We start from the raw sequence: 26757 nt of genomic DNA, 5'->3' as shown, positions 1-26757 counted from the left end.
ACCCGCTTCCCTTCTCCTGTCATCCCCCTACCACCCGGGAAAAAAAGAGATTGCCCCCTCCTTCCACTAGCCCACCCTCCCACCCAAAGAACAACTTCTTCTGCGCAGCTTGTTTTCTAGGCAGCAGCGCTATTGTGATGTCATCGGGGGGCATTGTGACAAGCCGCCAGTGTTCCGTCTCTTCATGTTGTGCACAGTTCAAACGGAAAATACATCAACAGGCAGACTACAGAAAAGCTTACTATCAAAGGTTAGAGGGGGGCTTTCTCAGAGGGCTTTTTACAGTTTTTCTATTCCCAATTAGCCGTTTAAGTGTACTTATTGAAAGTAGTAATTCTTTCATAGGCCGCCCTTTCTTAGTATTTGACGTTCCTTATATTGCGGTATGAGGCTTCGCAGTAGGTTGCAAACATTCATCACCCATGACTGTCCCCAATTGAGCTCAGAAGCTCAATGTCTATCATGACCTCTCTTTTAGAATGTCCAAGAGCAAGCAAACTATTCCTCCAGGAGAGGGCGCCAACAGACTACTAAAGAGATCATCATTACTCAAAGAAAACCCCAAAAACCAATGCATGATAGGAATAAACAGGTAACTTTCTTTGGAGTGGAAGCGGAGAGATCGCACCAGATGCCAATTCTAGATGTTATCACACCTGTGGTCACTGCAGCAGCAGGTGAATCCACTTTGTCCAAAAGGGATCTATTCCATTCAATTGCAAATGATCTAGATAAGACAGAGAACTGCAGCACGGGGACATAGCCGAGTTGGTCAGGTTGAGTGGTGATGAGTTTGCTATTTGGATGAATAAAGAAAGTCAAAAGTGTGAAAGATAAAAAACAAAAGGAGGAAGTGTGAAAAGTGAATGGGCCAAATTGAGGTGCATATGAAGACGTATGCTTTCTTCCAATTCATTAAATCGGGCTAATATGAATCAGGTGAATTGAGTTCTGCTTTTGGAAACTGGGTTAAGAAGGGGTGCACCGTTCCTGGAGGTACTGCAATACCAGGTCAATGCGTGGAGTGGACAGAGCAAGCTCTTTTTCCATCTCCCTGTTCTAAAAATCCATTTAATATATGGTCCCCAGATAGGGGACGTATCAGATATTAAACTGATAAGAACAGATACTACACTTGATCTTAGCCAAAAGGCCGAGAAGCGATAACCAGAATTGGTTTGGGCCTCGAGTGGCACCCTGGCCTATGCCGGACACATCTTAGGGAGAGAGAGCGAGAGGGAGACAAACCCACGCCTACACAAGACATTTTGTCACCCAAGCCAACCCTTGAAAAGGCTGCTTTGCAGAGCCAAAACAAGAAGAATGGTGCGTTTTGCAGCCGCCGCCCACTGCAATGAATCTGAATAACTCCTCCTTTAGGGCGCAAGCAACTCCCCTCCCCCTTGCAGTCTTTCCAATTCACGATACAAAAAGACGGACAGGACAGGTTGCCTGACTTTCCGTCACTGCCACCCTTTGCCATCCTTACCCGTAGAAAGCCCTTTCATCATCCCCAAACCCTAATCTTTTCCCTTTCCTTCCCAGCCCCCAAACCCTGCCCTCTGTACCTTTCTCACCACCCGCTTCCCTTCTCCTGTCATCCCCCTACCACCCGGGAAAAAAAGAGATTGCCCCCTCCTTCCACTAGCCCACCCTCCCACCCAAAGAACAACTTCTTCTGCGCAGCTTGTTTTCTAGGCAGCAGCGCTATTGTGATGTCATCGGGGGGCATTGTGACAAGCCGCCAGTGTTCCGTCTCTTCATGTTGTGCACAGTTCAAACGGAAAATACATCAACAGGCAGACTACAGAAAAGCTTACTATCAAAGGTTAGAGGGGGGCTTTCTCAGAGGGCTTTTTACAGTTTTTCTATTCCCAATTAGCCGTTTAAGTGTACTTATTGAAAGTAGTAATTCTTTCATAGGCCGCCCTTTCTTAGTATTTGACGTTCCTTATATTGCGGTATGAGGCTTCGCAGTAGGTTGCAAACATTCATCACCCATGACTGTCCCCAATTGAGCTCAGAAGCTCAATGTCTATCATGACCTCTCTTTTAGAATGTCCAAGAGCAAGCAAACTATTCCTCCAGGAGAGGGCGCCAACAGACTACTAAAGAGATCATCATTACTCAAAGAAAACCCCAAAAACCAATGCATGATAGGAATAAACAGGTAACTTTCTTTGGAGTGGAAGCGGAGAGATCGCACCAGATGCCAATTCTAGATGTTATCACACCTGTGGTCACTGCAGCAGCAGGTGAATCCACTTTGTCCAAAAGGGATCTATTCCATTCAATTGCAAATGATCTAGATAAGACAGAGAACTGCAGCACGGGGACATAGCCGAGTTGGTCAGGTTGAGTGGTGATGAGTTTGCTATTTGGATGAATAAAGAAAGTCAAAAGTGTGAAAGATAAAAAACAAAAGGAGGAAGTGTGAAAAGTGAATGGGCCAAATTGAGGTGCATATGAAGACGTATGCTTTCTTCCAATTCATTAAATCGGGCTAATATGAATCAGGTGAATTGAGTTCTGCTTTTGGAAACTGGGTTAAGAAGGGGTGCACCGTTCCTGGAGGTACTGCAATACCAGGTCAATGCGTGGAGTGGACAGAGCAAGCTCTTTTTCCATCTCCCTGTTCTAAAAATCCATTTAATATATGGTCCCCAGATAGGGGACGTATCAGATATTAAACTGATAAGAACAGATACTACACTTGATCTTAGCCAAAAGGCCGAGAAGCGATAACCAGAATTGGTTTGGGCCTCGAGTGGCACCCTGGCCTATGCCGGACACATCTTAGGGAGAGAGAGCGAGAGGGAGACAAACCCACGCCTACACAAGACATTTTGTCACCCAAGCCAACCCTTGAAAAGGCTGCTTTGCAGAGCCAAAACAAGAAGAATGGTGCGTTTTGCAGCCGCCGCCCACTGCAATGAATCTGAATAACTCCTCCTTTAGGGCGCAAGCAACTCCCCTCCCCCTTGCAGTCTTTCCAATTCACGATACAAAAAGACGGACAGGACAGGTTGCCTGACTTTCCGTCACTGCCACCCTTTGCCATCCTTACCCGTAGAAAGCCCTTTCATCATCCCCAAACCCTAATCTTTTCCCTTTCCTTCCCAGCCCCCAAACCCTGCCCTCTGTACCTTTCTCACCACCCGCTTCCCTTCTCCTGTCATCCCCCTACCACCCGGGAAAAAAAGAGATTGCCCCCTCCTTCCACTAGCCCACCCTCCCACCCAAAGAACAACTTCTTCTGCGCAGCTTGTTTTCTAGGCAGCAGCGCTATTGTGATGTCATCGGGGGGCATTGTGACAAGCCGCCAGTGTTCCGTCTCTTCATGTTGTGCACAGTTCAAACGGAAAATACATCAACAGGCAGACTACAGAAAAGCTTACTATCAAAGGTTAGAGGGGGGCTTTCTCAGAGGGCTTTTTACAGTTTTTCTATTCCCAATTAGCCGTTTAAGTGTACTTATTGAAAGTAGTAATTCTTTCATAGGCCGCCCTTTCTTAGTATTTGACGTTCCTTATATTGCGGTATGAGGCTTCGCAGTAGGTTGCAAACATTCATCACCCATGACTGTCCCCAATTGAGCTCAGAAGCTCAATGTCTATCATGACCTCTCTTTTAGAATGTCCAAGAGCAAGCAAACTATTCCTCCAGGAGAGGGCGCCAACAGACTACTAAAGAGATCATCATTACTCAAAGAAAACCCCAAAAACCAATGCATGATAGGAATAAACAGGTAACTTTCTTTGGAGTGGAAGCGGAGAGATCGCACCAGATGCCAATTCTAGATGTTATCACACCTGTGGTCACTGCAGCAGCAGGTGAATCCACTTTGTCCAAAAGGGATCTATTCCATTCAATTGCAAATGATCTAGATAAGACAGAGAACTGCAGCACGGGGACATAGCCGAGTTGGTCAGGTTGAGTGGTGATGAGTTTGCTATTTGGATGAATAAAGAAAGTCAAAAGTGTGAAAGATAAAAAACAAAAGGAGGAAGTGTGAAAAGTGAATGGGCCAAATTGAGGTGCATATGAAGACGTATGCTTTCTTCCAATTCATTAAATCGGGCTAATATGAATCAGGTGAATTGAGTTCTGCTTTTGGAAACTGGGTTAAGAAGGGGTGCACCGTTCCTGGAGGTACTGCAATACCAGGTCAATGCGTGGAGTGGACAGAGCAAGCTCTTTTTCCATCTCCCTGTTCTAAAAATCCATTTAATATATGGTCCCCAGATAGGGGACGTATCAGATATTAAACTGATAAGAACAGATACTACACTTGATCTTAGCCAAAAGGCCGAGAAGCGATAACCAGAATTGGTTTGGGCCTCGAGTGGCACCCTGGCCTATGCCGGACACATCTTAGGGAGAGAGAGCGAGAGGGAGACAAACCCACGCCTACACAAGACATTTTGTCACCCAAGCCAACCCTTGAAAAGGCTGCTTTGCAGAGCCAAAACAAGAAGAATGGTGCGTTTTGCAGCCGCCGCCCACTGCAATGAATCTGAATAACTCCTCCTTTAGGGCGCAAGCAACTCCCCTCCCCCTTGCAGTCTTTCCAATTCACGATACAAAAAGACGGACAGGACAGGTTGCCTGACTTTCCGTCACTGCCACCCTTTGCCATCCTTACCCGTAGAAAGCCCTTTCATCATCCCCAAACCCTAATCTTTTCCCTTTCCTTCCCAGCCCCCAAACCCTGCCCTCTGTACCTTTCTCACCACCCGCTTCCCTTCTCCTGTCATCCCCCTACCACCCGGGAAAAAAAGAGATTGCCCCCTCCTTCCACTAGCCCACCCTCCCACCCAAAGAACAACTTCTTCTGCGCAGCTTGTTTTCTAGGCAGCAGCGCTATTGTGATGTCATCGGGGGGCATTGTGACAAGCCGCCAGTGTTCCGTCTCTTCATGTTGTGCACAGTTCAAACGGAAAATACATCAACAGGCAGACTACAGAAAAGCTTACTATCAAAGGTTAGAGGGGGGCTTTCTCAGAGGGCTTTTTACAGTTTTTCTATTCCCAATTAGCCGTTTAAGTGTACTTATTGAAAGTAGTAATTCTTTCATAGGCCGCCCTTTCTTAGTATTTGACGTTCCTTATATTGCGGTATGAGGCTTCGCAGTAGGTTGCAAACATTCATCACCCATGACTGTCCCCAATTGAGCTCAGAAGCTCAATGTCTATCATGACCTCTCTTTTAGAATGTCCAAGAGCAAGCAAACTATTCCTCCAGGAGAGGGCGCCAACAGACTACTAAAGAGATCATCATTACTCAAAGAAAACCCCAAAAACCAATGCATGATAGGAATAAACAGGTAACTTTCTTTGGAGTGGAAGCGGAGAGATCGCACCAGATGCCAATTCTAGATGTTATCACACCTGTGGTCACTGCAGCAGCAGGTGAATCCACTTTGTCCAAAAGGGATCTATTCCATTCAATTGCAAATGATCTAGATAAGACAGAGAACTGCAGCACGGGGACATAGCCGAGTTGGTCAGGTTGAGTGGTGATGAGTTTGCTATTTGGATGAATAAAGAAAGTCAAAAGTGTGAAAGATAAAAAACAAAAGGAGGAAGTGTGAAAAGTGAATGGGCCAAATTGAGGTGCATATGAAGACGTATGCTTTCTTCCAATTCATTAAATCGGGCTAATATGAATCAGGTGAATTGAGTTCTGCTTTTGGAAACTGGGTTAAGAAGGGGTGCACCGTTCCTGGAGGTACTGCAATACCAGGTCAATGCGTGGAGTGGACAGAGCAAGCTCTTTTTCCATCTCCCTGTTCTAAAAATCCATTTAATATATGGTCCCCAGATAGGGGACGTATCAGATATTAAACTGATAAGAACAGATACTACACTTGATCTTAGCCAAAAGGCCGAGAAGCGATAACCAGAATTGGTTTGGGCCTCGAGTGGCACCCTGGCCTATGCCGGACACATCTTAGGGAGAGAGAGCGAGAGGGAGACAAACCCACGCCTACACAAGACATTTTGTCACCCAAGCCAACCCTTGAAAAGGCTGCTTTGCAGAGCCAAAACAAGAAGAATGGTGCGTTTTGCAGCCGCCGCCCACTGCAATGAATCTGAATAACTCCTCCTTTAGGGCGCAAGCAACTCCCCTCCCCCTTGCAGTCTTTCCAATTCACGATACAAAAAGACGGACAGGACAGGTTGCCTGACTTTCCGTCACTGCCACCCTTTGCCATCCTTACCCGTAGAAAGCCCTTTCATCATCCCCAAACCCTAATCTTTTCCCTTTCCTTCCCAGCCCCCAAACCCTGCCCTCTGTACCTTTCTCACCACCCGCTTCCCTTCTCCTGTCATCCCCCTACCACCCGGGAAAAAAAGAGATTGCCCCCTCCTTCCACTAGCCCACCCTCCCACCCAAAGAACAACTTCTTCTGCGCAGCTTGTTTTCTAGGCAGCAGCGCTATTGTGATGTCATCGGGGGGCATTGTGACAAGCCGCCAGTGTTCCGTCTCTTCATGTTGTGCACAGTTCAAACGGAAAATACATCAACAGGCAGACTACAGAAAAGCTTACTATCAAAGGTTAGAGGGGGGCTTTCTCAGAGGGCTTTTTACAGTTTTTCTATTCCCAATTAGCCGTTTAAGTGTACTTATTGAAAGTAGTAATTCTTTCATAGGCCGCCCTTTCTTAGTATTTGACGTTCCTTATATTGCGGTATGAGGCTTCGCAGTAGGTTGCAAACATTCATCACCCATGACTGTCCCCAATTGAGCTCAGAAGCTCAATGTCTATCATGACCTCTCTTTTAGAATGTCCAAGAGCAAGCAAACTATTCCTCCAGGAGAGGGCGCCAACAGACTACTAAAGAGATCATCATTACTCAAAGAAAACCCCAAAAACCAATGCATGATAGGAATAAACAGGTAACTTTCTTTGGAGTGGAAGCGGAGAGATCGCACCAGATGCCAATTCTAGATGTTATCACACCTGTGGTCACTGCAGCAGCAGGTGAATCCACTTTGTCCAAAAGGGATCTATTCCATTCAATTGCAAATGATCTAGATAAGACAGAGAACTGCAGCACGGGGACATAGCCGAGTTGGTCAGGTTGAGTGGTGATGAGTTTGCTATTTGGATGAATAAAGAAAGTCAAAAGTGTGAAAGATAAAAAACAAAAGGAGGAAGTGTGAAAAGTGAATGGGCCAAATTGAGGTGCATATGAAGACGTATGCTTTCTTCCAATTCATTAAATCGGGCTAATATGAATCAGGTGAATTGAGTTCTGCTTTTGGAAACTGGGTTAAGAAGGGGTGCACCGTTCCTGGAGGTACTGCAATACCAGGTCAATGCGTGGAGTGGACAGAGCAAGCTCTTTTTCCATCTCCCTGTTCTAAAAATCCATTTAATATATGGTCCCCAGATAGGGGACGTATCAGATATTAAACTGATAAGAACAGATACTACACTTGATCTTAGCCAAAAGGCCGAGAAGCGATAACCAGAATTGGTTTGGGCCTCGAGTGGCACCCTGGCCTATGCCGGACACATCTTAGGGAGAGAGAGCGAGAGGGAGACAAACCCACGCCTACACAAGACATTTTGTCACCCAAGCCAACCCTTGAAAAGGCTGCTTTGCAGAGCCAAAACAAGAAGAATGGTGCGTTTTGCAGCCGCCGCCCACTGCAATGAATCTGAATAACTCCTCCTTTAGGGCGCAAGCAACTCCCCTCCCCCTTGCAGTCTTTCCAATTCACGATACAAAAAGACGGACAGGACAGGTTGCCTGACTTTCCGTCACTGCCACCCTTTGCCATCCTTACCCGTAGAAAGCCCTTTCATCATCCCCAAACCCTAATCTTTTCCCTTTCCTTCCCAGCCCCCAAACCCTGCCCTCTGTACCTTTCTCACCACCCGCTTCCCTTCTCCTGTCATCCCCCTACCACCCGGGAAAAAAAGAGATTGCCCCCTCCTTCCACTAGCCCACCCTCCCACCCAAAGAACAACTTCTTCTGCGCAGCTTGTTTTCTAGGCAGCAGCGCTATTGTGATGTCATCGGGGGGCATTGTGACAAGCCGCCAGTGTTCCGTCTCTTCATGTTGTGCACAGTTCAAACGGAAAATACATCAACAGGCAGACTACAGAAAAGCTTACTATCAAAGGTTAGAGGGGGGCTTTCTCAGAGGGCTTTTTACAGTTTTTCTATTCCCAATTAGCCGTTTAAGTGTACTTATTGAAAGTAGTAATTCTTTCATAGGCCGCCCTTTCTTAGTATTTGACGTTCCTTATATTGCGGTATGAGGCTTCGCAGTAGGTTGCAAACATTCATCACCCATGACTGTCCCCAATTGAGCTCAGAAGCTCAATGTCTATCATGACCTCTCTTTTAGAATGTCCAAGAGCAAGCAAACTATTCCTCCAGGAGAGGGCGCCAACAGACTACTAAAGAGATCATCATTACTCAAAGAAAACCCCAAAAACCAATGCATGATAGGAATAAACAGGTAACTTTCTTTGGAGTGGAAGCGGAGAGATCGCACCAGATGCCAATTCTAGATGTTATCACACCTGTGGTCACTGCAGCAGCAGGTGAATCCACTTTGTCCAAAAGGGATCTATTCCATTCAATTGCAAATGATCTAGATAAGACAGAGAACTGCAGCACGGGGACATAGCCGAGTTGGTCAGGTTGAGTGGTGATGAGTTTGCTATTTGGATGAATAAAGAAAGTCAAAAGTGTGAAAGATAAAAAACAAAAGGAGGAAGTGTGAAAAGTGAATGGGCCAAATTGAGGTGCATATGAAGACGTATGCTTTCTTCCAATTCATTAAATCGGGCTAATATGAATCAGGTGAATTGAGTTCTGCTTTTGGAAACTGGGTTAAGAAGGGGTGCACCGTTCCTGGAGGTACTGCAATACCAGGTCAATGCGTGGAGTGGACAGAGCAAGCTCTTTTTCCATCTCCCTGTTCTAAAAATCCATTTAATATATGGTCCCCAGATAGGGGACGTATCAGATATTAAACTGATAAGAACAGATACTACACTTGATCTTAGCCAAAAGGCCGAGAAGCGATAACCAGAATTGGTTTGGGCCTCGAGTGGCACCCTGGCCTATGCCGGACACATCTTAGGGAGAGAGAGCGAGAGGGAGACAAACCCACGCCTACACAAGACATTTTGTCACCCAAGCCAACCCTTGAAAAGGCTGCTTTGCAGAGCCAAAACAAGAAGAATGGTGCGTTTTGCAGCCGCCGCCCACTGCAATGAATCTGAATAACTCCTCCTTTAGGGCGCAAGCAACTCCCCTCCCCCTTGCAGTCTTTCCAATTCACGATACAAAAAGACGGACAGGACAGGTTGCCTGACTTTCCGTCACTGCCACCCTTTGCCATCCTTACCCGTAGAAAGCCCTTTCATCATCCCCAAACCCTAATCTTTTCCCTTTCCTTCCCAGCCCCCAAACCCTGCCCTCTGTACCTTTCTCACCACCCGCTTCCCTTCTCCTGTCATCCCCCTACCACCCGGGAAAAAAAGAGATTGCCCCCTCCTTCCACTAGCCCACCCTCCCACCCAAAGAACAACTTCTTCTGCGCAGCTTGTTTTCTAGGCAGCAGCGCTATTGTGATGTCATCGGGGGGCATTGTGACAAGCCGCCAGTGTTCCGTCTCTTCATGTTGTGCACAGTTCAAACGGAAAATACATCAACAGGCAGACTACAGAAAAGCTTACTATCAAAGGTTAGAGGGGGGCTTTCTCAGAGGGCTTTTTACAGTTTTTCTATTCCCAATTAGCCGTTTAAGTGTACTTATTGAAAGTAGTAATTCTTTCATAGGCCGCCCTTTCTTAGTATTTGACGTTCCTTATATTGCGGTATGAGGCTTCGCAGTAGGTTGCAAACATTCATCACCCATGACTGTCCCCAATTGAGCTCAGAAGCTCAATGTCTATCATGACCTCTCTTTTAGAATGTCCAAGAGCAAGCAAACTATTCCTCCAGGAGAGGGCGCCAACAGACTACTAAAGAGATCATCATTACTCAAAGAAAACCCCAAAAACCAATGCATGATAGGAATAAACAGGTAACTTTCTTTGGAGTGGAAGCGGAGAGATCGCACCAGATGCCAATTCTAGATGTTATCACACCTGTGGTCACTGCAGCAGCAGGTGAATCCACTTTGTCCAAAAGGGATCTATTCCATTCAATTGCAAATGATCTAGATAAGACAGAGAACTGCAGCACGGGGACATAGCCGAGTTGGTCAGGTTGAGTGGTGATGAGTTTGCTATTTGGATGAATAAAGAAAGTCAAAAGTGTGAAAGATAAAAAACAAAAGGAGGAAGTGTGAAAAGTGAATGGGCCAAATTGAGGTGCATATGAAGACGTATGCTTTCTTCCAATTCATTAAATCGGGCTAATATGAATCAGGTGAATTGAGTTCTGCTTTTGGAAACTGGGTTAAGAAGGGGTGCACCGTTCCTGGAGGTACTGCAATACCAGGTCAATGCGTGGAGTGGACAGAGCAAGCTCTTTTTCCATCTCCCTGTTCTAAAAATCCATTTAATATATGGTCCCCAGATAGGGGACGTATCAGATATTAAACTGATAAGAACAGATACTACACTTGATCTTAGCCAAAAGGCCGAGAAGCGATAACCAGAATTGGTTTGGGCCTCGAGTGGCACCCTGGCCTATGCCGGACACATCTTAGGGAGAGAGAGCGAGAGGGAGACAAACCCACGCCTACACAAGACATTTTGTCACCCAAGCCAACCCTTGAAAAGGCTGCTTTGCAGAGCCAAAACAAGAAGAATGGTGCGTTTTGCAGCCGCCGCCCACTGCAATGAATCTGAATAACTCCTCCTTTAGGGCGCAAGCAACTCCCCTCCCCCTTGCAGTCTTTCCAATTCACGATACAAAAAGACGGACAGGACAGGTTGCCTGACTTTCCGTCACTGCCACCCTTTGCCATCCTTACCCGTAGAAAGCCCTTTCATCATCCCCAAACCCTAATCTTTTCCCTTTCCTTCCCAGCCCCCAAACCCTGCCCTCTGTACCTTTCTCACCACCCGCTTCCCTTCTCCTGTCATCCCCCTACCACCCGGGAAAAAAAGAGATTGCCCCCTCCTTCCACTAGCCCACCCTCCCACCCAAAGAACAACTTCTTCTGCGCAGCTTGTTTTCTAGGCAGCAGCGCTATTGTGATGTCATCGGGGGGCATTGTGACAAGCCGCCAGTGTTCCGTCTCTTCATGTTGTGCACAGTTCAAACGGAAAATACATCAACAGGCAGACTACAGAAAAGCTTACTATCAAAGGTTAGAGTGGGGCTTTCTCAGAGGGCTTTTTACAGTTTTTCTATTCCCAATTAGCCGTTTAAGTGTACTTATTGAAAGTAGTAATTCTTTCATAGGCCGCCCTTTCTTAGTATTTGACGTTCCTTATATTGCGGTATGAGGCTTCGCAGTAGGTTGCAAACATTCATCACCCATGACTGTCCCCAATTGAGCTCAGAAGCTCAATGTCTATCATGACCTCTCTTTTAGAATGTCCAAGAGCAAGCAAACTATTCCTCCAGGAGAGGGCGCCAACAGACTACTAAAGAGATCATCATTACTCAAAGAAAACCCCAAAAACCAATGCATGATAGGAATAAACAGGTAACTTTCTTTGGAGTGGAAGCGGAGAGATCGCACCAGATGCCAATTCTAGATGTTATCACACCTGTGGTCACTGCAGCAGCAGGTGAATCCACTTTGTCCAAAAGGGATCTATTCCATTCAATTGCAAATGATCTAGATAAGACAGAGAACTGCAGCACGGGGACATAGCCGAGTTGGTCAGGTTGAGTGGTGATGAGTTTGCTATTTGGATGAATAAAGAAAGTCAAAAGTGTGAAAGATAAAAAACAAAAGGAGGAAGTGTGAAAAGTGAATGGGCCAAATTGAGGTGCATATGAAGACGTATGCTTTCTTCCAATTCATTAAATCGGGCTAATATGAATCAGGTGAATTGAGTTCTGCTTTTGGAAACTGGGTTAAGAAGGGGTGCACCGTTCCTGGAGGTACTGCAATACCAGGTCAATGCGTGGAGTGGACAGAGCAAGCTCTTTTTCCATCTCCCTGTTCTAAAAATCCATTTAATATATGGTCCCCAGATAGGGGACGTATCAGATATTAAACTGATAAGAACAGATACTACACTTGATCTTAGCCAAAAGGCCGAGAAGCGATAACCAGAATTGGTTTGGGCCTCGAGTGGCACCCTGGCCTATGCCGGACACATCTTAGGGAGAGAGAGCGAGAGGGAGACAAACCCACGCCTACACAAGACATTTTGTCACCCAAGCCAACCCTTGAAAAGGCTGCTTTGCAGAGCCAAAACAAGAAGAATGGTGCGTTTTGCAGCCGCCGCCCACTGCAATGAATCTGAATAACTCCTCCTTTAGGGCGCAAGCAACTCCCCTCCCCCTTGCAGTCTTTCCAATTCACGATACAAAAAGACGGACAGGACAGGTTGCCTGACTTTCCGTCACTGCCACCCTTTGCCATCCTTACCCGTAGAAAGCCCTTTCATCATCCCCAAACCCTAATCTTTTCCCTTTCCTTCCCAGCCCCCAAACCCTGCCCTCTGTACCTTTCTCACCACCCGCTTCCCTTCTCCTGTCATCCCCCTACCACCCGGGAAAAAAAGAGATTGCCCCCTCCTTCCACTAGCCCACCCTCCCACCCAAAGAACAACTTCTTCTGCGCAGCTTGTTTTCTAGGCAGCAGCGCTATTGTGATGTCATCGGGGGGCATTGTGACAAGCCGCCAGTGTTCCGTCTCTTCATGTTGTGCACAGTTCAAACGGAAAATACATCAACAGGCAGACTACAGAAAAGCTTACTATCAAAGGTTAGAGGGGGGCTTTCTCAGAGGGCTTTTTACAGTTTTTCTATTCCCAATTAGCCGTTTAAGTGTACTTATTGAAAGTAGTAATTCTTTCATAGGCCGCCCTTTCTTAGTATTTGACGTTCCTTATATTGCGGTATGAGGCTTCGCAGTAGGTTGCAAACATTCATCACCCATGACTGTCCCCAATTGAGCTCAGAAGCTCAATGTCTATCATGACCTCTCTTTTAGAATGTCCAAGAGCAAGCAAACTATTCCTCCAGGAGAGGGCGCCAACAGACTACTAAAGAGATCATCATTACTCAAAGAAAACCCCAAAAACCAATGCATGATAGGAATAAACAGGTAACTTTCTTTGGAGTGGAAGCGGAGAGATCGCACCAGATGCCAATTCTAGATGTTATCACACCTGTGGTCACTGCAGCAGCAGGTGAATCCACTTTGTCCAAAAGGGATCTATTCCATTCAATTGCAAATGATCTAGATAAGACAGAGAACTGCAGCACGGGGACATAGCCGAGTTGGTCAGGTTGAGTGGTGATGAGTTTGCTATTTGGATGAATAAAGAAAGTCAAAAGTGTGAAAGATAAAAAACAAAAGGAGGAAGTGTGAAAAGTGAATGGGCCAAATTGAGGTGCATATGAAGACGTATGCTTTCTTCCAATTCATTAAATCGGGCTAATATGAATCAGGTGAATTGAGTTCTGCTTTTGGAAACTGGGTTAAGAAGGGGTGCACCGTTCCTGGAGGTACTGCAATACCAGGTCAATGCGTGGAGTGGACAGAGCAAGCTCTTTTTCCATCTCCCTGTTCTAAAAATCCATTTAATATATGGTCCCCAGATAGGGGACGTATCAGATATTAAACTGATAAGAACAGATTTTTTGATTTAATGAAGCTTTCCAAAGCACCGCAAAAATGCATGACCGAAGTCACACCAAAAACAGTGCAAAGGCTAGGATTCGTGTGGACCCCTACACTTGATCTTAGCCAAAAGGCCGAGAAGCGATAACCAGAATTGGTTTGGGCCTCGAGTGGCACCCTGGCCTATGCCGGACACATCTTAGGGAGAGAGAGCGAGAGGGAGACAAACCCACGCCTACACAAGACATTTTGTCACCCAAGCCAACCCTTGAAAAGGCTGCTTTGCAGAGCCAAAACAAGAAGAATGGTGCGTTTTGCAGCCGCCGCCCACTGCAATGAATCTGAATAACTCCTCCTTTAGGGCGCAAGCAACTCCCCTCCCCCTTGCAGTTTTTCCAATTCACGATACAAAAAGACGGACAGGACAGGTTGCCTGACTTTCCGTCACTGCCACCCTTTGCCATCCTTACCCGTAGAAAGCCCTTTCATCATCCCCAAACCCTAATCTTTTCCCTTTCCTTCCCAGCCCCCAAACCCTGCCCTCTGTACCTTTCTCACCACCCGCTTCCCTTCTCCTGTCATCCCCCTACCACCCGGGAAAAAAAGAGATTGCCCCCTCCTTCCACTAGCCCACCCTCCCACCCAAAGAACAACTTCTTCTGCGCAGCTTGTTTTCTAGGCAGCAGCGCTATTGTGATGTCATCGGGGGGCATTGTGACAAGCCGCCAGTGTTCCGTCTCTTCATGTTGTGCACAGTTCAAACGGAAAATACATCAACAGGCAGACTACAGAAAAGCTTACTATCAAAGGTTAGAGGGGGGCTTTCTCAGAGGGCTTTTTACAGTTTTTCTATTCCCAATTAGCCGTTTAAGTGTACTTATTGAAAGTAGTAATTCTTTCATAGGCCGCCCTTTCTTAGTATTTGACGTTCCTTATATTGCGGTATGAGGCTTCGCAGTAGGTTGCAAACATTCATCACCCATGACTGTCCCCAATTGAGCTCAGAAGCTCAATGTCTATCATGACCTCTCTTTTAGAATGTCCAAGAGCAAGCAAACTATTCCTCCAGGAGAGGGCGCCAACAGACTACTAAAGAGATCATCATTACTCAAAGAAAACCCCAAAAACCAATGCATGATAGGAATAAACAGGTAACTTTCTTTGGAGTGGAAGCGGAGAGATCGCACCAGATGCCAATTCTAGATGTTATCACACCTGTGGTCACTGCAGCAGCAGGTGAATCCACTTTGTCCAAAAGGGATCTATTCCATTCAATTGCAAATGATCTAGATAAGACAGAGAACTGCAGCACGGGGACATAGCCGAGTTGGTCAGGTTGAGTGGTGATGAGTTTGCTATTTGGATGAATAAAGAAAGTCAAAAGTGTGAAAGATAAAAAACAAAAGGAGGAAGTGTGAAAAGTGAATGGGCCAAATTGAGGTGCATATGAAGACGTATGCTTTCTTCCAATTCATTAAATCGGGCTAATATGAATCAGGTGAATTGAGTTCTGCTTTTGGAAACTGGGTTAAGAAGGGGTGCACCGTTCCTGGAGGTACTGCAATACCAGGTCAATGCGTGGAGTGGACAGAGCAAGCTCTTTTTCCATCTCCCTGTTCTAAAAATCCATTTAATATATGGTCCCCAGATAGGGGACGTATCAGATATTAAACTGATAAGAACAGATACTACACTTGATCTTAGCCAAAAGGCCGAGAAGCGATAACCAGAATTGGTTTGGGCCTCGAGTGGCACCCTGGCCTATGCCGGACACATCTTAGGGAGAGAGAGCGAGAGGGAGACAAACCCACGCCTACACAAGACATTTTGTCACCCAAGCCAACCCTTGAAAAGGCTGCTTTGCAGAGCCAAAACAAGAAGAATGGTGCGTTTTGCAGCCGCCGCCCACTGCAATGAATCTGAATAACTCCTCCTTTAGGGCGCAAGCAACTCCCCTCCCCCTTGCAGTCTTTCCAATTCACGATACAAAAAGACGGACAGGACAGGTTGCCTGACTTTCCGTCACTGCCACCCTTTGCCATCCTTACCCGTAGAAAGCCCTTTCATCATCCCCAAACCCTAATCTTTTCCCTTTCCTTCCCAGCCCCCAAACCCTGCCCTCTGTACCTTTCTCACCACCCGCTTCCCTTCTCCTGTCATCCCCCTACCACCCGGGAAAAAAAGAGATTGCCCCCTCCTTCCACTAGCCCACCCTCCCACCCAAAGAACAACTTCTTCTGCGCAGCTTGTTTTCTAGGCAGCAGCGCTATTGTGATGTCATCGGGGGGCATTGTGACAAGCCGCCAGTGTTCCGTCTCTTCATGTTGTGCACAGTTCAAACGGAAAATACATCAACAGGCAGACTACAGAAAAGCTTACTATCAAAGGTTAGAGGGGGGCTTTCTCAGAGGGCTTTTTACAGTTTTTCTATTCCCAATTAGCCGTTTAAGTGTACTTATTGAAAGTAGTAATTCTTTCATAGGCCGCCCTTTCTTAGTATTTGACGTTCCTTATATTGCGGTATGAGGCTTCGCAGTAGGTTGCAAACATTCATCACCCATGACTGTCCCCAATTGAGCTCAGAAGCTCAATGTCTATCATGACCTCTCTTTTAGAATGTCCAAGAGCAAGCAAACTATTCCTCCAGGAGAGGGCGCCAACAGACTACTAAAGAGATCATCATTACTCAAAGAAAACCCCAAAAACCAATGCATGATAGGAATAAACAGGTAACTTTCTTTGGAGTGGAAGCGGAGAGATCGCACCAGATGCCAATTCTAGATGTTATCACACCTGTGGTCACTGCAGCAGCAGGTGAATCCACTTTGTCCAAAAGGGATCTATTCCATTCAATTGCAAATGATCTAGATAAGACAGAGAACTGCAGCACGGGGACATAGCCGAGTTGGTCAGGTTGAGTGGTGATGAGTTTGCTATTTGGATGAATAAAGAAAGTCAAAAGTGTGAAAGATAAAAAACAAAAGGAGGAAGTGTGAAAAGTGAATGGGCCAAATTGAGGTGCATATGAAGACGTATGCTTTCTTCCAATTCATTAAATCGGGCTAATATGAATCAGGTGAATTGAGTTCTGCTTTTGGAAACTGGGTTAAGAAGGGGTGCACCGTTCCTGGAGGTACTGCAATACCAGGTCAATGCGTGGAGTGGACAGAGCAAGCTCTTTTTCCATCTCCCTGTTCTAAAAATCCATTTAATATATGGTCCCCAGATAGGGGACGTATCAGATATTAAACTGATAAGAACAGATACTACACTTGATCTTAGCCAAAAGGCCGAGAAGCGATAACCAGAATTGGTTTGGGCCTCGAGTGGCACCCTGGCCTATGCCGGACACATCTTAGGGAGAGAGAGCGAGAGGGAGACAAACCCACGCCTACACAAGACATTTTGTCACCCAAGCCAACCCTTGAAAAGGCTGCTTTGCAGAGCCAAAACAAGAAGAATGGTGCGTTTTGCAGCCGCCGCCCACTGCAATGAATCTGAATAACTCCTCCTTTAGGGCGCAAGCAACTCCCCTCCCCCTTGCAGTCTTTCCAATTCACGATACAAAAAGACGGACAGGACAGGTTGCCTGACTTTCCGTCACTGCCACCCTTTGCCATCCTTACCCGTAGAAAGCCCTTTCATCATCCCCAAACCCTAATCTTTTCCCTTTCCTTCCCAGCCCCCAAACCCTGCCCTCTGTACCTTTCTCACCACCCGCTTCCCTTCTCCTGTCATCCCCCTACCACCCGGGAAAAAAAGAGATTGCCCCCTCCTTCCACTAGCCCACCCTCCCACCCAAAGAACAACTTCTTCTGCGCAGCTTGTTTTCTAGGCAGCAGCGCTATTGTGATGTCATCGGGGGGCATTGTGACAAGCCGCCAGTGTTCCGTCTCTTCATGTTGTGCACAGTTCAAACGGAAAATACATCAACAGGCAGACTACAGAAAAGCTTACTATCAAAGGTTAGAGGGGGGCTTTCTCAGAGGGCTTTTTACAGTTTTTCTATTCCCAATTAGCCGTTTAAGTGTACTTATTGAAAGTAGTAATTCTTTCATAGGCCGCCCTTTCTTAGTATTTGACGTTCCTTATATTGCGGTATGAGGCTTCGCAGTAGGTTGCAAACATTCATCACCCATGACTGTCCCCAATTGAGCTCAGAAGCTCAATGTCTATCATGACCTCTCTTTTAGAATGTCCAAGAGCAAGCAAACTATTCCTCCAGGAGAGGGCGCCAACAGACTACTAAAGAGATCATCATTACTCAAAGAAAACCCCAAAAACCAATGCATGATAGGAATAAACAGGTAACTTTCTTTGGAGTGGAAGCGGAGAGATCGCACCAGATGCCAATTCTAGATGTTATCACACCTGTGGTCACTGCAGCAGCAGGTGAATCCACTTTGTCCAAAAGGGATCTATTCCATTCAATTGCAAATGATCTAGATAAGACAGAGAACTGCAGCACGGGGACATAGCCGAGTTGGTCAGGTTGAGTGGTGATGAGTTTGCTATTTGGATGAATAAAGAAAGTCAAAAGTGTGAAAGATAAAAAACAAAAGGAGGAAGTGTGAAAAGTGAATGGGCCAAATTGAGGTGCATATGAAGACGTATGCTTTCTTCCAATTCATTAAATCGGGCTAATATGAATCAGGTGAATTGAGTTCTGCTTTTGGAAACTGGGTTAAGAAGGGGTGCACCGTTCCTGGAGGTACTGCAATACCAGGTCAATGCGTGGAGTGGACAGAGCAAGCTCTTTTTCCATCTCCCTGTTCTAAAAATCCATTTAATATATGGTCCCCAGATAGGGGACGTATCAGATATTAAACTGATAAGAACAGATACTACACTTGATCTTAGCCAAAAGGCCGAGAAGCGATAACCAGAATTGGTTTGGGCCTCGAGTGGCACCCTGGCCTATGCCGGACACATCTTAGGGAGAGAGAGCGAGAGGGAGACAAACCCACGCCTACACAAGACATTTTGTCACCCAAGCCAACCCTTGAAAAGGCTGCTTTGCAGAGCCAAAACAAGAAGAATGGTGCGTTTTGCAGCCGCCGCCCACTGCAATGAATCTGAATAACTCCTCCTTTAGGGCGCAAGCAACTCCCCTCCCCCTTGCAGTCTTTCCAATTCACGATACAAAAAGACGGACAGGACAGGTTGCCTGACTTTCCGTCACTGCCACCCTTTGCCATCCTTACCCGTAGAAAGCCCTTTCATCATCCCCAAACCCTAATCTTTTCCCTTTCCTTCCCAGCCCCCAAACCCTGCCCTCTGTACCTTTCTCACCACCCGCTTCCCTTCTCCTGTCATCCCCCTACCACCCGGGAAAAAAAGAGATTGCCCCCTCCTTCCACTAGCCCACCCTCCCACCCAAAGAACAACTTCTTCTGCGCAGCTTGTTTTCTAGGCAGCAGCGCTATTGTGATGTCATCGGGGGGCATTGTGACAAGCCGCCAGTGTTCCGTCTCTTCATGTTGTGCACAGTTCAAACGGAAAATACATCAACAGGCAGACTACAGAAAAGCTTACTATCAAAGGTTAGAGGGGGGCTTTCTCAGAGGGCTTTTTACAGTTTTTCTATTCCCAATTAGCCGTTTAAGTGTACTTATTGAAAGTAGTAATTCTTTCATAGGCCGCCCTTTCTTAGTATTTGACGTTCCTTATATTGCGGTATGAGGCTTCGCAGTAGGTTGCAAACATTCATCACCAATGACTGTCCCCAATTGAGCTCAGAAGCTCAATGTCTATCATGACCTCTCTTTTAGAATGTCCAAGAGCAAGCAAACTATTCCTCCAGGAGAGGGCGCCAACAGACTACTAAAGAGATCATCATTACTCAAAGAAAACCCCAAAAACCAATGCATGATAGGAATAAACAGGTAACTTTCTTTGGAGTGGAAGCGGAGAGATCGCACCAGATGCCAATTCTAGATGTTATCACACCTGTGGTCACTGCAGCAGCAGGTGAATCCACTTTGTCCAAAAGGGATCTATTCCATTCAATTGCAAATGATCTAGATAAGACAGAGAACTGCAGCACGGGGACATAGCCGAGTTGGTCAGGTTGAGTGGTGATGAGTTTGCTATTTGGATGAATAAAGAAAGTCAAAAGTGTGAAAGATAAAAAACAAAAGGAGGAAGTGTGAAAAGTGAATGGGCCAAATTGAGGTGCATATGAAGACGTATGCTTTCTTCCAATTCATTAAATCGGGCTAATATGAATCAGGTGAATTGAGTTCTGCTTTTGGAAACTGGGTTAAGAAGGGGTGCACCGTTCCTGGAGGTACTGCAATACCAGGTCAATGCGTGGAGTGGACAGAGCAAGCTCTTTTTCCATCTCCCTGTTCTAAAAATCCATTTAATATATGGTCCCCAGATAGGGGACGTATCAGATATTAAACTGATAAGAACAGATACTACACTTGATCTTAGCCAAAAGGCCGAGAAGCGATAACCAGAATTGGTTTGGGCCTCGAGTGGCACCCTGGCCTATGCCGGACACATCTTAGGGAGAGAGAGCGAGAGGGAGACAAACCCACGCCTACACAAGACATTTTGTCACCCAAGCCAACCCTTGAAAAGGCTGCTTTGCAGAGCCAAAACAAGAAGGATGGTGCGTTTTGCAGCCGCCGCCCACTGCAATGAATCTGAATAACTCCTCCTTTAGGGCGCAAGCAACTCCCCTCCCCCTTGCAGTCTTTCCAATTCACGATACAAAAAGACGGACAGGACAGGTTGCCTGACTTTCCGTCACTGCCACCCTTTGCCATCCTTACCCGTAGAAAGCCCTTTCATCATCCCCAAACCCTAATCTTTTCCCTTTCCTTCCCAGCCCCCAAACCCTGCCCTCTGTACCTTTCTCACCACCCGCTTCCCTTCTCCTGTCATCCCCCTACCACCCGGGAAAAAAAGAGATTGCCCCCTCCTTCCACTAGCCCACCCTCCCACCCAAAGAACAACTTCTTCTGCGCAGCTTGTTTTCTAGGCAGCAGCGCTATTGTGATGTCATCGGGGGGCATTGTGACAAGCCGCCAGTGTTCCGTCTCTTCATGTTGTGCACAGTTCAAACGGAAAATACATCAACAGGCAGACTACAGAAAAGCTTACTATCAAAGGTTAGAGGGGGGCTTTCTCAGAGGGCTTTTTACAGTTTTTCTATTCCCAATTAGCCGTTTAAGTGTACTTATTGAAAGTAGTAATTCTTTCATAGGCCGCCCTTTCTTAGTATTTGACGTTCCTTATATTGCGGTATGAGGCTTCGCAGTAGGTTGCAAACATTCATCACCCATGACTGTCCCCAATTGAGCTCAGAAGCTCAATGTCTATCATGACCTCTCTTTTAGAATGTCCAAGAGCAAGCAAACTATTCCTCCAGGAGAGGGCGCCAACAGACTACTAAAGAGATCATCATTACTCAAAGAAAACCCCAAAAACCAATGCATGATAGGAATAAACAGGTAACTTTCTTTGGAGTGGAAGCGGAGAGATCGCACCAGATGCCAATTCTAGATGTTATCACACCTGTGGTCACTGCAGCAGCAGGTGAATCCACTTTGTCCAAAAGGGATCTATTCCATTCAATTGCAAATGATCTAGATAAGACAGAGAACTGCAGCACGGGGACATAGCCGAGTTGGTCAGGTTGAGTGGTGATGAGTTTGCTATTTGGATGAATAAAGAAAGTCAAAAGTGTGAAAGATAAAAAACAAAAGGAGGAAGTGTGAAAAGTGAATGGGCCAAATTGAGGTGCATATGAAGACGTATGCTTTCTTCCAATTCATTAAATCGGGCTAATATGAATCAGGTGAATTGAGTTCTGCTTTTGGAAACTGGGTTAAGAAGGGGTGCACCGTTCCTGGAGGTACTGCAATACCAGGTCAATGCGTGGAGTGGACAGAGCAAGCTCTTTTTCCATCTCCCTGTTCTAAAAATCCATTTAATATATGGTCCCCAGATAGGGGACGTATCAGATATTAAACTGATAAGAACAGATACTACACTTGATCTTAGCCAAAAGGCCGAGAAGCGATAACCAGAATTGGTTTGGGCCTCGAGTGGCACCCTGGCCTATGCCGGACACATCTTAGGGAGAGAGAGCGAGAGGGAGACAAACCCACGCCTACACAAGACATTTTGTCACCCAAGCCAACCCTTGAAAAGGCTGCTTTGCAGAGCCAAAACAAGAAGAATGGTGCGTTTTGCAGCCGCCGCCCACTGCAATGAATCTGAATAACTCCTCCTTTAGGGCGCAAGCAACTCCCCTCCCCCTTGCAGTCTTTCCAATTCACGATACAAAAAGACGGACAGGACAGGTTGCCTGACTTTCCGTCACTGCCACCCTTTGCCATCCTTACCCGTAGAAAGCCCTTTCATCATCCCCAAACCCTAATCTTTTCCCTTTCCTTCCCAGCCCCCAAACCCTGCCCTCTGTACCTTTCTCACCACCCGCTTCCCTTCTCCTGTCATCCCCCTACCACCCGGGAAAAAAAGAGATTGCCCCCTCCTTCCACTAGCCCACCCTCCCACCCAAAGAACAACTTCTTCTGCGCAGCTTGTTTTCTAGGCAGCAGCGCTATTGTGATGTCATCGGGGGGCATTGTGACAAGCCGCCAGTGTTCCGTCTCTTCATGTTGTGCACAGTTCAAACGGAAAATACATCAACAGGCAGACTACAGAAAAGCTTACTATCAAAGGTTAGAGGGGGGCTTTCTCAGAGGGCTTTTTACAGTTTTTCTATTCCCAATTAGCCGTTTAAGTGTACTTATTGAAAGTAGTAATTCTTTCATAGGCCGCCCTTTCTTAGTATTTGACGTTCCTTATATTGCGGTATGAGGCTTCGCAGTAGGTTGCAAACATTCATCACCCATGACTGTCCCCAATTGAGCTCAGAAGCTCAATGTCTATCATGACCTCTCTTTTAGAATGTCCAAGAGCAAGCAAACTATTCCTCCAGGAGAGGGCGCCAACAGACTACTAAAGAGATCATCATTACTCAAAGAAAACCCCAAAAACCAATGCATGATAGGAATAAACAGGTAACTTTCTTTGGAGTGGAAGCGGAGAGATCGCACCAGATGCCAATTCTAGATGTTATCACACCTGTGGTCACTGCAGCAGCAGGTGAATCCACTTTGTCCAAAAGGGATCTATTCCATTCAATTGCAAATGATCTAGATAAGACAGAGAACTGCAGCACGGGGACATAGCCGAGTTGGTCAGGTTGAGTGGTGATGAGTTTGCTATTTGGATGAATAAAGAAAGTCAAAAGTGTGAAAGATAAAAAACAAAAGGAGGAAGTGTGAAAAGTGAATGGGCCAAATTGAGGTGCATATGAAGACGTATGCTTTCTTCCAATTCATTAAATCGGGCTAATATGAATCAGGTGAATTGAGTTCTGCTTTTGGAAACTGGGTTAAGAAGGGGTGCACCGTTCCTGGAGGTACTGCAATACCAGGTCAATGCGTGGAGTGGACAGAGCAAGCTCTTTTTCCATCTCCCTGTTCTAAAAATCCATTTAATATATGGTCCCCAGATAGGGGACGTATCAGATATTAAACTGATAAGAACAGATACTACACTTGATCTTAGCCAAAAGGCCGAGAAGCGATAACCAGAATTGGTTTGGGCCTCGAGTGGCACCCTGGCCTATGCCGGACACATCTTAGGGAGAGAGAGCGAGAGGGAGACAAACCCACGCCTACACAAGACATTTTGTCACCCAAGCCAACCCTTGAAAAGGCTGCTTTGCAGAGCCAAAACAAGAAGAATGGTGCGTTTTGCAGCCGCCGCCCACTGCAATGAATCTGAATAACTCCTCCTTTAGGGCACAAGCAACTCCCCTCCCCCTTGCAGTCTTTCCAATTCACGATACAAAAAGACGGACAGGACAGGTTGCCTGACTTTCCGTCACTGCCACCCTTTGCCATCCTTACCCGTAGAAAGCCCTTTCATCATCCCCAAACCCTAATCTTTTCCCTTTCCTTCCCAGCCCCCAAACCCTGCCCTCTGTACCTTTCTCACCACCCGCTTCCCTTCTCCTGTCATCCCCCTACCACCCGGGAAAAAAAGAGATTGCCCCCTCCTTCCACTAGCCCACCCTCCCACCCAAAGAACAACTTCTTCTGCGCAGCTTGTTTTCTAGGCAGCAGCGCTATTGTGATGTCATCGGGGGGCATTGTGACAAGCCGCCAGTGTTCCGTCTCTTCATGTTGTGCACAGTTCAAACGGAAAATACATCAACAGGCAGACTACAGAAAAGCTTACTATCAAAGGTTAGAGGGGGGCTTTCTCAGAGGGCTTTTTACAGTTTTTCTATTCCCAATTAGCCGTTTAAGTGTACTTATTGAAAGTAGTAATTCTTTCATAGGCCGCCCTTTCTTAGTATTTGACGTTCCTTATATTGCGGTATGAGGCTTCGCAGTAGGTTGCAAACATTCATCACCCATGACTGTCCCCAATTGAGCTCAGAAGCTCAATGTCTATCATGACCTCTCTTTTAGAATGTCCAAGAGCAAGCAAACTATTCCTCCAGGAGAGGGCGCCAACAGACTACTAAAGAGATCATCATTACTCAAAGAAAACCCCAAAAACCAATGCATGATAGGAATAAACAGGTAACTTTCTTTGGAGTGGAAGCGGAGAGATCGCACCAGATGCCAATTCTAGATGTTATCACACCTGTGGTCACTGCAGCAGCAGGTGAATCCACTTTGTCCAAAAGGGATCTATTCCATTCAATTGCAAATGATCTAGATAAGACAGAGAACTGCAGCACGGGGACATAGCCGAGTTGGTCAGGTTGAGTGGTGATGAGTTTGCTATTTGGATGAATAAAGAAAGTCAAAAGTGTGAAAGATAAAAAACAAAAGGAGGAAGTGTGAAAAGTGAATGGGCCAAATTGAGGTGCATATGAAGACGTATGCTTTCTTCCAATTCATTAAATCGGGCTAATATGAATCAGGTGAATTGAGTTCTGCTTTTGGAAACTGGGTTAAGAAGGGGTGCACCGTTCCTGGAGGTACTGCAATACCAGGTCAATGCGTGGAGTGGACAGAGCAAGCTCTTTTTCCATCTCCCTGTTCTAAAAATCCATTTAATATATGGTCCCCAGATAGGGGACGTATCAGATATTAAACTGATAAGAACAGATACTACACTTGATCTTAGCCAAAAGGCCGAGAAGCGATAACCAGAATTGGTTTGGGCCTCGAGTGGCACCCTGGCCTATGCCGGACACATCTTAGGGAGAGAGAGCGAGAGGGAGACAAACCCACGCCTACACAAGACATTTTGTCACCCAAGCCAACCCTTGAAAAGGCTGCTTTGCAGAGCCAAAACAAGAAGAATGGTGCGTTTTGCAGCCGCCGCCCACTGCAATGAATCTGAATAACTCCTCCTTTAGGGCGCAAGCAACTCCCCTCCCCCTTGCAGTCTTTCCAATTCACGATACAAAAAGACGGACAGGACAGGTTGCCTGACTTTCCGTCACTGCCACCCTTTGCCATCCTTACCCGTAGAAAGCCCTTTCATCATCCCCAAACCCTAATCTTTTCCCTTTCCTTCCCAGCCCCCAAACCCTGCCCTCTGTACCTTTCTCACCACCCGCTTCCCTTCTCCTGTCATCCCCCTACCACCCGGGAAAAAAAGAGATTGCCCCCTCCTTCCACTAGCCCACCCTCCCACCCAAAGAACAACTTCTTCTGCGCAGCTTGTTTTCTAGGCAGCAGCGCTATTGTGATGTCATCGGGGGGCATTGTGACAAGCCGCCAGTGTTCCGTCTCTTCATGTTGTGCACAGTTCAAACGGAAAATACATCAACAGGCAGACTACAGAAAAGCTTACTATCAAAGGTTAGAGGGGGGCTTTCTCAGAGGGCTTTTTACAGTTTTTCTATTCCCAATTAGCCGTTTAAGTGTACTTATTGAAAGTAGTAATTCTTTCATAGGCCGCCCTTTCTTAGTATTTGACGTTCCTTATATTGCGGTATGAGGCTTCGCAGTAGGTTGCAAACATTCATCACCCATGACTGTCCCCAATTGAGCTCAGAAGCTCAATGTCTATCATGACCTCTCTTTTAGAATGTCCAAGAGCAAGCAAACTATTCCTCCAGGAGAGGGCGCCAACAGACTACTAAAGAGATCATCATTACTCAAAGAAAACCCCAAAAACCAATGCATGATAGGAATAAACAGGTAACTTTCTTTGGAGTGGAAGCGGAGAGATCGCACCAGATGCCAATTCTAGATGTTATCACACCTGTGGTCACTGCAGCAGCAGGTGAATCCACTTTGTCCAAAAGGGATCTATTCCATTCAATTGCAAATGATCTAGATAAGACAGAGAACTGCAGCACGGGGACATAGCCGAGTTGGTCAGGTTGAGTGGTGATGAGTTTGCTATTTGGATGAATAAAGAAAGTCAAAAGTGTGAAAGATAAAAAACAAAAGGAGGAAGTGTGAAAAGTGAATGGGCCAAATTGAGGTGCATATGAAGACGTATGCTTTCTTCCAATTCATTAAATCGGGCTAATATGAATCAGGTGAATTGAGTTCTGCTTTTGGAAACTGGGTTAAGAAGGGGTGCACCGTTCCTGGAGGTACTGCAATACCAGGTCAATGCGTGGAGTGGACAGAGCAAGCTCTTTTTCCATCTCCCTGTTCTAAAAATCCATTTAATATATGGTCCCCAGATAGGGGACGTATCAGATATTAAACTGATAAGAACAGATACTACACTTGATCTTAGCCAAAAGGCCGAGAAGCGATAACCAGAATTGGTTTGGGCCTCGAGTGGCACCCTGGCCTATGCCGGACACATCTTAGGGAGAGAGAGCGAGAGGGAGACAAACCCACGCCTACACAAGACATTTTGTCACCCAAGCCAACCCTTGAAAAGGCTGCTTTGCAGAGCCAAAACAAGAAGAATGGTGCGTTTTGCAGCCGCCGCCCACTGCAATGAATCTGAATAACTCCTCCTTTAGGGCGCAAGCAACTCCCCTCCCCCTTGCAGTCTTTCCA

General features: G+C 46.3%; 17 non-coding genes across 17 annotated transcripts; all 17 read right to left on the bottom strand.

Annotated features, from left to right (window-relative positions):
- Positions 1-974: 974 nt before the first annotated feature.
- Positions 975-1165, bottom strand: LOC142278775 (U2 spliceosomal RNA). The gene has a single exon (XR_012741567.1). It is a non-coding gene; the product is annotated as a U2 spliceosomal RNA (small nuclear RNA).
- Positions 1166-2552: 1387 nt separating this feature from the next.
- LOC142278774 (U2 spliceosomal RNA) lies at positions 2553-2743 on the bottom strand. The gene has a single exon (XR_012741566.1). It is a non-coding gene; the product is annotated as a U2 spliceosomal RNA (small nuclear RNA).
- A 1387-nt stretch (positions 2744-4130) lies between these two features.
- LOC142278773 (U2 spliceosomal RNA) lies at positions 4131-4321 on the bottom strand. The gene has a single exon (XR_012741565.1). It is a non-coding gene; the product is annotated as a U2 spliceosomal RNA (small nuclear RNA).
- Positions 4322-5708: 1387 nt separating this feature from the next.
- Positions 5709-5899, bottom strand: LOC142278772 (U2 spliceosomal RNA). The gene has a single exon (XR_012741564.1). It is a non-coding gene; the product is annotated as a U2 spliceosomal RNA (small nuclear RNA).
- A 1387-nt stretch (positions 5900-7286) lies between these two features.
- On the bottom strand, positions 7287-7477 carry LOC142278771 (U2 spliceosomal RNA). The gene has a single exon (XR_012741563.1). It is a non-coding gene; the product is annotated as a U2 spliceosomal RNA (small nuclear RNA).
- A 1387-nt stretch (positions 7478-8864) lies between these two features.
- LOC142278770 (U2 spliceosomal RNA) lies at positions 8865-9055 on the bottom strand. Its single transcript, XR_012741562.1, has one exon. It is a non-coding gene; the product is annotated as a U2 spliceosomal RNA (small nuclear RNA).
- Positions 9056-10442: 1387 nt separating this feature from the next.
- Positions 10443-10633, bottom strand: LOC142278768 (U2 spliceosomal RNA). The gene has a single exon (XR_012741561.1). It is a non-coding gene; the product is annotated as a U2 spliceosomal RNA (small nuclear RNA).
- A 1387-nt stretch (positions 10634-12020) lies between these two features.
- Positions 12021-12211, bottom strand: LOC142278766 (U2 spliceosomal RNA). Its single transcript, XR_012741559.1, has one exon. It is a non-coding gene; the product is annotated as a U2 spliceosomal RNA (small nuclear RNA).
- Positions 12212-13598: 1387 nt separating this feature from the next.
- LOC142278873 (U2 spliceosomal RNA) lies at positions 13599-13795 on the bottom strand. The gene has a single exon (XR_012741654.1). It is a non-coding gene; the product is annotated as a U2 spliceosomal RNA (small nuclear RNA).
- Positions 13796-15268: 1473 nt separating this feature from the next.
- On the bottom strand, positions 15269-15459 carry LOC142278765 (U2 spliceosomal RNA). The gene has a single exon (XR_012741558.1). It is a non-coding gene; the product is annotated as a U2 spliceosomal RNA (small nuclear RNA).
- A 1387-nt stretch (positions 15460-16846) lies between these two features.
- Positions 16847-17037, bottom strand: LOC142278764 (U2 spliceosomal RNA). Its single transcript, XR_012741557.1, has one exon. It is a non-coding gene; the product is annotated as a U2 spliceosomal RNA (small nuclear RNA).
- Positions 17038-18424: 1387 nt separating this feature from the next.
- On the bottom strand, positions 18425-18615 carry LOC142278763 (U2 spliceosomal RNA). Its single transcript, XR_012741556.1, has one exon. It is a non-coding gene; the product is annotated as a U2 spliceosomal RNA (small nuclear RNA).
- A 1387-nt stretch (positions 18616-20002) lies between these two features.
- LOC142278762 (U2 spliceosomal RNA) lies at positions 20003-20193 on the bottom strand. The gene has a single exon (XR_012741555.1). It is a non-coding gene; the product is annotated as a U2 spliceosomal RNA (small nuclear RNA).
- A 1387-nt stretch (positions 20194-21580) lies between these two features.
- Positions 21581-21771, bottom strand: LOC142278761 (U2 spliceosomal RNA). The gene has a single exon (XR_012741554.1). It is a non-coding gene; the product is annotated as a U2 spliceosomal RNA (small nuclear RNA).
- Positions 21772-23158: 1387 nt separating this feature from the next.
- On the bottom strand, positions 23159-23349 carry LOC142278760 (U2 spliceosomal RNA). Its single transcript, XR_012741553.1, has one exon. It is a non-coding gene; the product is annotated as a U2 spliceosomal RNA (small nuclear RNA).
- A 1387-nt stretch (positions 23350-24736) lies between these two features.
- Positions 24737-24927, bottom strand: LOC142278759 (U2 spliceosomal RNA). The gene has a single exon (XR_012741552.1). It is a non-coding gene; the product is annotated as a U2 spliceosomal RNA (small nuclear RNA).
- A 1387-nt stretch (positions 24928-26314) lies between these two features.
- Positions 26315-26505, bottom strand: LOC142278757 (U2 spliceosomal RNA). Its single transcript, XR_012741551.1, has one exon. It is a non-coding gene; the product is annotated as a U2 spliceosomal RNA (small nuclear RNA).
- Between the last annotated feature and the right edge of the window lie 252 nt (positions 26506-26757).

Source organism: Anomaloglossus baeobatrachus, unplaced genomic scaffold (assembly GCF_048569485.1).
Source record: "Anomaloglossus baeobatrachus isolate aAnoBae1 unplaced genomic scaffold, aAnoBae1.hap1 Scaffold_420, whole genome shotgun sequence".
Classification (NCBI taxonomy): domain Eukaryota; kingdom Metazoa; phylum Chordata; class Amphibia; order Anura; family Aromobatidae; genus Anomaloglossus; species Anomaloglossus baeobatrachus.
Note: the sequence above shows the minus strand (reverse complement) of the source record. Positions and strands in the feature narration are given on the sequence as shown.